The 8,895-nt window shown below is 49.4% G+C and overlaps 1 pseudogene; it reads left to right on the forward strand.

Annotated features, from left to right (window-relative positions):
• The first annotated feature begins 4,603 nt into the window (after window positions 1-4,603).
• On the forward strand, window positions 4,604-8,168 carry LOC144948141 (procathepsin L pseudogene; annotated as a pseudogene).
• Window positions 8,169-8,895: the final 727 nt, after the last annotated feature.

An 8,895-nucleotide genomic window follows, 5' to 3' on the forward strand; every position in this document is an offset into this window, starting at 1 on the left:
TCGGCTCTTGAATCTGGTGCAACCGCAACAAACATAAAACAAAAACATGAAAAAAACATTTTTAAGTGAATATGTGACTGAGTGCAAACAGAAAATCCAAGAAAAGACAGAGTTAGGGTGAGAGATGGCGTGATGGTCAGGGTTAGAGACAGAGTTAGGGTGAGAGATGGCGTGATGGTCAGGGTTAGAGACAGAGTTAGGGTGAGAGATGGCGTGATGGTCAGGGTTAGAGACAGAGTTAGGGTGAGAGATGGTGTGATGGTCAGGGTTTGAGACAAAGTTAGGGTGAGAGATTGCGTGATGGTCAGTGTTGATTCGAGTCAGGGCTGTGTGCACAGTAGTAAGAGTCACAAAACACAAATGTTTACATCTGCGGACGCAGTAATTAACTTCCTTTAAACTAATCATGCACTGCCGCAGCTCGCCCTTCTCTCTGAGCCCTCCCGTCTCTCACCTGGCTTCAGTGTTGACTTCGACATCACCACGAGAATAACAACGAGCGAGTAGTCACCGATACGAGGCTGTGAGAGAGGTACTGGTTGTGAGAGAGAGGTACTGGTTGTGAAAGAGAGGTACTGGTTGTGAAAGAGAGGTACTGGTTGTGAGAGAGAGGTACTGGTTGCGTGAGAGAGGTACTGGCTGTGTGAGATGCGTTACCTTCCCGAATGTCAACGCTAAGATTGCCAGTGGAGCTCTTCCTGCCCCAACGATTCAGGCGCAGATCTCAAAGTCGCGCAGCGCACAAGTGGTCACTGGGTTTGACGATTCGGTCAACCCCGACCTGGGACGACTCAGAGCTCTCTCACCTCTCGCAGCAGCAGCAGCGGCTTCTGCTGCTCCTGTCCCGGCCTCTGCAGGCGACGCAGCGATGAGCTCAGTGTGGGCAACTCTCTCCTGAGCTCTGGCTCGCTCTCCGCTTCTACCCTCGCCTCATCCTCCTCCTCACCAGCTCCTCACCACTGAGTGAGCGTCTCTCGCCCAGTGAGGCGGGGAGTTGCGAGTGGGGCGGGGAGGTTCACTTCGCTTGGCTCCCTGCCCCAGGGGGTTCCAGGCTGGGACGCGGGGCAGCAGCAGCACCTGGGCAGACCACGTGGTCTGTTGGTGTTCGTGCAGTTAAGGGCCATTGCCCGCAAATTCGCCTATTATATACATTTTTTTAAAGAAGCATCATTGAAGAAGTTGTTAGGTTTCATGATGGGTGTGTTTACACTGTCCTGTATGGAGTGTGTAGTGTGTAGAGATGATGGGTGTGTTTACATTGTGTGGTGTATGTATGGTACATTGTGTGGTGTGATGTTGGGTGTGTTTATACTGTGGAGTATGGTACATGGTGTGTGTAGTGTGGAGTGATGATGGGTGTTTACACTGCGTGGTGTATGGTGCATGGTGTGTGTAGTGTGGAGTGATGATGGGTGTGTTCTGCCCCGCGGCAGCTATGTGGGTGTGCTTACACAGGAACTTTCTGATATGGTGTTGAGTTTGGTCACATTGACGATTTAAGTTACGATTTAAGATTCTCTAAGCCATGAAGCAAGGTGTCAGCCATTATATAGAGTACAAAATGGAGGCACTATTAGCGTCTCGGTGAAGACGAGTGCATCTATTCATTGTGTGACTTTAAGAAGCATTGTCTTTTTGCCTCGTTTATTAAATACGTTTGGAGTCGGATGTTCACCCTGGCTCTGAAGGTGTATTGAATGTAAGGTTAAATACTCGGATAGTGGTGCAACGCAGCGCACAGCGAGGCTGAGACAGTAAAAATACAGTCATCTTGGAGCTCTCAAACAGCCAGCTCTGCAGCGAGTCTACATTAAACTTGTGTTGCAAGCATCACAGCATGGAAAGCCACAGTTCAGCAGGGAGAGATTCTGAAGCAAGTGATTTAAGAAATCCAGGACCTCCCATCTTGCCTCAAGAGGACCATGGGAGTTCAAGGCCCCTAATAGAGGTCAGGCTGACACAACGGGCCTTGGAAAGCTATGATGCTGAGAAGCAAGACTTTGATGCCAGGATACAAAGGGCATGGGACTGGGTTGAAGCAGATATATCTGAAGCTCAATATGCCTGAGACACAGTGGCCTCAATTCAGCGGGTCATACAGCGAGTGACGGTCAGCAGTTAAAGCTACAAGCTGCTGGCAAATAAATGCATTTCCCTCCTGAAGAAGGTGAAAACAAACGAGGGCATCGATGGAGTACGTATGCAAGAGCACTTCCTTGAACTGCTCGATGATAATGTGAAGGCAGTGATACAAGGCGCAATGGACCGTGTGGAGGGCTTAATAGAGACACGATCTCAGCACTCTGTCTCATCCAAGTCCACCACAAGATCTAAATACTCATCACACTCATAGATATCATCTACTAGTATGGCAGCAGCTCAGGCACGTGCAGCAGCAGAAGCAGCAACCGCCCGTATCTCCTACATGGCTGAACAGGAAGCCATGTTAATTGAAAAGGCCCGCATACAAGAAGAATCAAGCAAAGCAACTGCTGCCGCACGGAAGAAAGCTGAGCTGGAAGAGCAAGAGAGTATATTAGTGGCTACTGCCAGATGGAAGAAAATTGAGCTGGATGCTAAAATGATCAAACCAACGTGATAGGAACATTTTGGGCCCACAATCCAACGCCATTCGGAATGATGGCATGCAAGGCAATACAGCCAATTATGGCACCTCACAAGCGCCTTTATGGACACACCCTGGATCAGCAGGCATAGGGGACTTTGGTAGGTGCCTGGCTCACCGCAAACAAATCAACACAGGACTCATAACGTTTGATGACCACTCTGAGAACTATCGATCCTGGAGATCTACCATCAGGAATACAATCAGACATCTCTGCAAGTGAAGAACTCGACTTGTTGGTGAAATGGTTAGGAAATGAATCTGCAGAGTATGCAAAGAGGATACGGTTGGCATACATGGACGACCCTGCCTCAAGCCTGCATGCGGTGTGGGAGAGGCTTGAGGAGTGCTATGGTAGCCCAGAAACCATTGAGAAGCCTCTCTTCAAGAAGTTGCAGAACTTTCCAAAAAAATGGGTCGAGGCAATAAAAGGTTACAAGAGATTGGAGATATTCTGATGGAGCTTGACTCAGCCCAGGCTGACCCCTACTTACCATGTCTCATGTTCCTGAATACCTACCATGGAGTGAACCCCATCGTAGAGAAATTGCCATTCGACGTGCAGGAGAAATGGAGAACAAAGGATTCAAGATACAAGTCAGAGCATCAGATTGCATTCCCCCCACTCTCGTTTCTCTCAAGGCTTATCCGCAACCTGGCTCGGACCAGAAATGAGCCGAGTTTCATGTTTATCACCACGGGGATCTCCAGTCTAGATCTCCCAAAAATCAAAAGAGCAACGGCGAGACGAGTAACAGCGAGAGTGCCAATCTCCGAAAACAAGACTGAGGTTTCTCCTACAACATTCGCAAACTCCGTCCAGGCAACCATCTCAAAGAAAAAGATAGAGGATCCAGAAAGGCAATGCCCATTGCATGATAAACCTAACTCCCTCCAAAAATGTTGTGAGTCAAGAGGAAGCCACTGGAAGAGTGGAAGAATATGCTGAATGAATTTGGAGTGTGCTTCGAATGCTGTGCTTCTACAAACCACCTTGCAAGGAATTGCAAGGCAGATTTCAAGTGCGAGGAATGTAGCAGCGACAAACACGCAACTGCTTTACACACATTTTACTCCAAACCCAGTGGCACTAAGGCTTCCCATCCCAAAGCAGAGCACGGCGGGGAGCAAGGTGAGACCTCCGCAACCACTTCGTCAGTCACAACCAAATGCACAGACGTCTGTGGACAAGGCTTCAAAGGAAAATCCTGCTCAAAGATATGCCTCGTCCGAGTGTATCCCAAAGGACATCCTGAACGGGCAGTAAGGATGTACGCCATAATGGACGATCAGAGCAACAAGTCTTTGGCAAGGTCAGAGTTCTTTGATCAGCTAAGCGTAGGTGGGAATTCCTTTCCATACACGCTCAGAACATGCTCAGAACTGATGTAGACAGCAGGAAGAAGAGCGAGCGGCCTCATGGTGGAAACCATGGATAACACCATGAATCTAGCCCTTCCTACAGTGATATAGTACAATGAGATACCGGATGACAGAAGCGAGATTCCCACGCCCGAAGTCACGCATCACCACCCACACCTGAAACCCATAGCAGAGTTCATCCCGCCATTGGATCACGAGGCACATATTTTACTTCTGCTTGGCAGGGACATGCTGAGAGTCCACAAGGTTCGCGATCAACGCAATGGACCTCACGACGCTCCCTATGCCTATAGACTTGACCTAGGATGGGTCATCGTAGGTGATGTCTCTCTCAATGGAACACACAAACCAGACCGCATTAGCACATTCAGAACAAGTGTGCTCACGAATGGACACACATCGCTCTTCAAGCCGTGCTCCAACAACTTCACAATGAAAGAGAAACTCGAAGAGAGAAGTCAAGGCTGTACCATGAAGACTTATGAAGAAACCACCACGCGGGCAACGACTTTGCTTGTATGTCCACCGTCTTCACTGGATTTTGGTCCTCCACGTTTCTCCAAGCCAGTCCTGACTGACGGGAATAAGAAAAAGATGAAGCTGTTGCTCGTCGCTCTGCTGAGAGTCGGGGTAGTAGTCGCTGCGACTGTGGCCTCTCCGTTCCTCGACCCGGAGCTGTTGTCCAAGTGGGAATCCTGGAAGGAGTTCCACAGCAAGGCCTACGACCAGAAGGAGGAGGGCTGGAGGAGGATGATTTGTGAGAATAACCTCAAGAAGATCGCGGTGCAAAACCTGGAACACTCCATGGGCAAGCACACCTGGTGCATGGGCACGAACCGCTTCGGTGACATGACAAGAGAGGAGTTCCAGCATACCATGCTAGGCCTCAGGGACTGGAACGGCACCTGCAAGGCCTCCCACGGTGCCACGTTCATGGCGCACACCTTCAGGGCTCCCGAGTCCGTCGACTGGAGGAAGTAGGACTACGTTACTGACTTCAAGGACCAGGGAGAATGCAGCTCTTGCTGGGCATTCATCACTACGGGCTCCCTCGAAGGGCAGCACAAGCGCAAGACGGGAGTGCTTGTGTCACTGAGCGAGCAGAACCTGATGGACTGCTCTTCTGCCAAAGGAAAAACGGATGCGGTGGAGGACTCATGGACTTGGCCTTTACCAAAATCAAGAAGAACAGTGGTGTCATACCTGTACACGAGCAGTGCACATTGGAGTCATCGAGTCCATGGACTCTTCGAGCTTAATGAATGCACTCAGGAGATTCTTTGCCATCAGAGGGCCGGCCAAGCAAATTCGTTCTGTTTGTGGAACCAATTTCACTGGAGCATGTAAATAGCTTAAGATCAATACCGAAAATGTTGAAGATGATTATGTAGGGAAATACCTTAGTGACCAAGGCTGCACGTGGATCTTCAATCCTCCTCCCTCTTTGCATATGGGTGGAGCCTGGGAACGCATGATCGGGATTGCTCGACGCATTCTCGACTCCATGCTGTGTGATGTCGGGTCCACACGGCTCTCTCACGAGGTCTTGACCACTTTCATGGCCGAGGTCTCAGCTATAATTAACTCAAGACCCCTGATCCCCCTCTCAACCGACCCGGAGTCACCATTCATCTTGACTCCTGCTACACTTCTTACCCAGAAGACAGACGTGCTCACAGCACCCACCGAGAAGGTCAGCACTGCAGATCTCTACAGACATCAATGGAGACAAGTGCAGAGCTTCGCCAACATGTTCTGGCGTCGCTGGAAAAACGAGTACCTTCTGACACTTCAAATGTGCAGCAAGTGGCAATCGAGCAGACCAGACATCCAAGAAGGTGACCTCGTCCTACTGAATGACAACCAAGTCAAATGGAATGAGTGGCCAATGGGCCGCATCCTCAAGACGATTCCCAGTGCCGATGGAAAATTTTGAAATGTTGAGGTTATGATAGCGAAGCAAGGAGTCGAAGAACTTTCGTCAGGCCTATAGCTGAGACAGTACTACTTCTCTCTCGCAAAGATATGGACAAATGCGTTAACCCATTGAAGTGTGTTGCACATTTGTTCATGAGATAGGAAAATAAATGGTGGTGTCTCCTAGATACCAGACCGGGAGTGTTCTGCCCCACGGCAGCTATGTGGGTGTATTTACACAGGCACTTCCTGATATGGTGTTGAGTTTGGTCACGTGAACAGGAAGTTACGATTTAAGATTCTCTAAGCCATGAGGCAGGGTGTCAGCCATAACATAGAGTACAAAATGGAGGCACTAATAGCGTCTCAGTGAAGACGGGTGCATCTATTAATTGTATGACTTTAAGAAGCATTGTCTTTTTACCATGTTTCATTCATTAAATACGTTTGGAGTTAGATGTTCACCCTGGCTCAAATGGTGTATTGAATGTGAGGTTAACTACTCGGATAGTGGTGCAACGCAGTGCACAGCGAGGCCGAGATAGGTGTGTTTACATTGCGTGGTGTATGGTGCATTGTATGTGTAGTGTGGTGTGATGATAGTTGTGTTTACACTGTGTGGTGTATGGTACAAGGTGTATGCAATGTGGTGTGATGATGGGTGTGTTTACACTTTGTGGTGTTGCAGAGCATGATCTTTTTTTTATTTTGTGGAATTTGTGAACCAAAATAACAGAGAATCAGCGACATTTACCAACTTGTAATCAATGATCATTAAACAAGGAAATATGATCTGGTGATGTGTTCGTAATCAAAGTTTTGGACAATCTCAAACATGAGTAACTTATAATCATAGAGTAAATATAATACATATCTTCATAAAGCGCGTTTCAGAGTCTGTAGTCACCATGACTCACCAAGGCCGAAGGTTGATTCAGATTTCATGAGATTCAGTTGAAACACCCAACACTCACAAAGCAAACTAAGATAAGTCACAGTCGAAAAGTCAAAACTTCTCTGCTCAAGGAGCACGAGGGTGTCACTCATTCCTATTGGTCGCTCTAAGCTGGTAAGGTGGAAATTCCACATTCCCATGGTAGACTCCAGTCACAGTGGAAATATGTTAACTCCTTCCCCTGGTAAACAGGAGGTTGTGGGCCCGATCCTAACCCTGTTGTATATTTGGAGTTTACATGTTCTCCCTGTGGTCCTCTGGGGTTTCCCTCCACATTCAGAAGCATGCGTGTAGAGTATTTGGCTGCTATGAAGTTCCACATGATCAACCACTTTGTTGAGCCATCATTTGTGGTCAGGTGCTTCTGAAAAAGAGCTATAGACAGCTCAGTGAGCCTTACCTGGTGAAATAAAAATAGCTTTTCTTTTAGTTTCAGTCTAAATAGCATGGCCGCTGTTGATGATAGGCTACCGAACATTCTAATAGGAGGGGGGCTTCCTTGCTTCACCACGTGACACAGGTGATGCTCGAGTCTCTGTTCCAAAGCAGGACGCGAATCTTCTCCACACAAAATCCTCTGACCCGTTTCGTGGACTTCACCACCACTCTGTGCTCTAGAGATCAAGGGCACGAGGCGCGTGCAGTGCCCATGGTGACTACCGGGGTGTCTGCGTCTCTCCTCTACTTCTCACTGGTACATTCCACGGGGGGCATTCACCAACAACACCGACTCGTTCGGTCGCTACACGAAGCCCCGAGGCGCAGGTGAAGTTCGGGGCTTTCCGACAGTCGCCACGTTTATCGCTCGCGGGTTTTGGACGAAACAAGCCCACAGAGCCACCCTGCCGGTCCAACCACGCACAGCACGGTGCGTGCCAGGAATCGACCTCGCGAGATGTAGATTGTAGGTTGAGCAGTTTCCACAGAGCCACCTGAACGCAACACAGAGCTGTGTTCTCTGCTGGGTGCGAGTCTGCGTGCCTCTGTCCATCACGTTCTCAGAGTCCGTGTCTCTCCAGCCCCGTGTGGATGTCTGCAGCCCGGTGCGGGTTGTGCTGAGCATGGGGGCTTCCCCAGGGACTGCGTCAACCACCGAGCTGCTGCTCCTTGTGACTTCACTCGAGCCTCTCGTGGGCTGGGCACCCCCCCTGCCCCCCCCGTGTTCACTCCACCAGTGGCTCGCACCGCCCGGGAGTGGCACCACTCGTGACCATGGAGCTCGGAGTCCCGGCACTCAGTCATCTGCGCGGCGTAGTGGCTTCTTTTGAGAGACTGCCGCGCGTGTGAACGGTGTCCAGGTCACTCCGACTGGCCCCGCTGGGGCAACGCGCAGATTACACCCCCAGTGTGTGGTTGGTGAACGCTGCACACTAGCACAGGTCACAATAAAACTCCTGACATTCGTCAATAATGCTGGCTTACAAGAAAAAGTATAGACAGCACTGCAATAGGCGTTGTTTCAAGGCATGGCCTTTCTTCAGAGCACATAAAGAGGCCAGACGGGTAATTTCAATTAGGGAACAACGATTCACCCCGCCCACACACCCCTTCCCCCCGCAAGGTTTGATGAAGCACTTCAGTTCACTAGCGGGGTTGTTGTTATTCTAGAGAATGTCAGTGCCTTTTTCGGCTGCATAAATCGATATCATGCCTAATGTCCATCATCAAAATGGAAACAAAAAAACACACTGATAATATATGCATTGTCCTTGAAACCGATTGGTCTACACCAGAGACAGCTTTCATTTGAGCCTCGTTTCAATCGGTGCCAGACCAAAGGACGCCAAAAGGCACCTCCACCATCTCGTCTCAATGTGGTTTCGAGTGTGCACCTCTCCACGCTTCCTCTGTGCGCTCTTCAGCTTTTGTTCCCTTTCCATACTTTTAAATACATCGTGTTTAGTTTATTTCCCTACGTCTCTGGTCCATGCCACAGCAGGTGATACACACAGATCAACGCAGTCTTATCTGGGAACAGCGGCATGATCCAGCTCCGCGTGAAATCGCTGCTGCC

The sequence above is a fragment of the Lampetra fluviatilis genome, chromosome 3 (genome assembly GCF_964198595.1).
Source record: "Lampetra fluviatilis chromosome 3, kcLamFluv1.1, whole genome shotgun sequence".
Taxonomy (NCBI): domain Eukaryota; kingdom Metazoa; phylum Chordata; class Hyperoartia; order Petromyzontiformes; family Petromyzontidae; genus Lampetra; species Lampetra fluviatilis.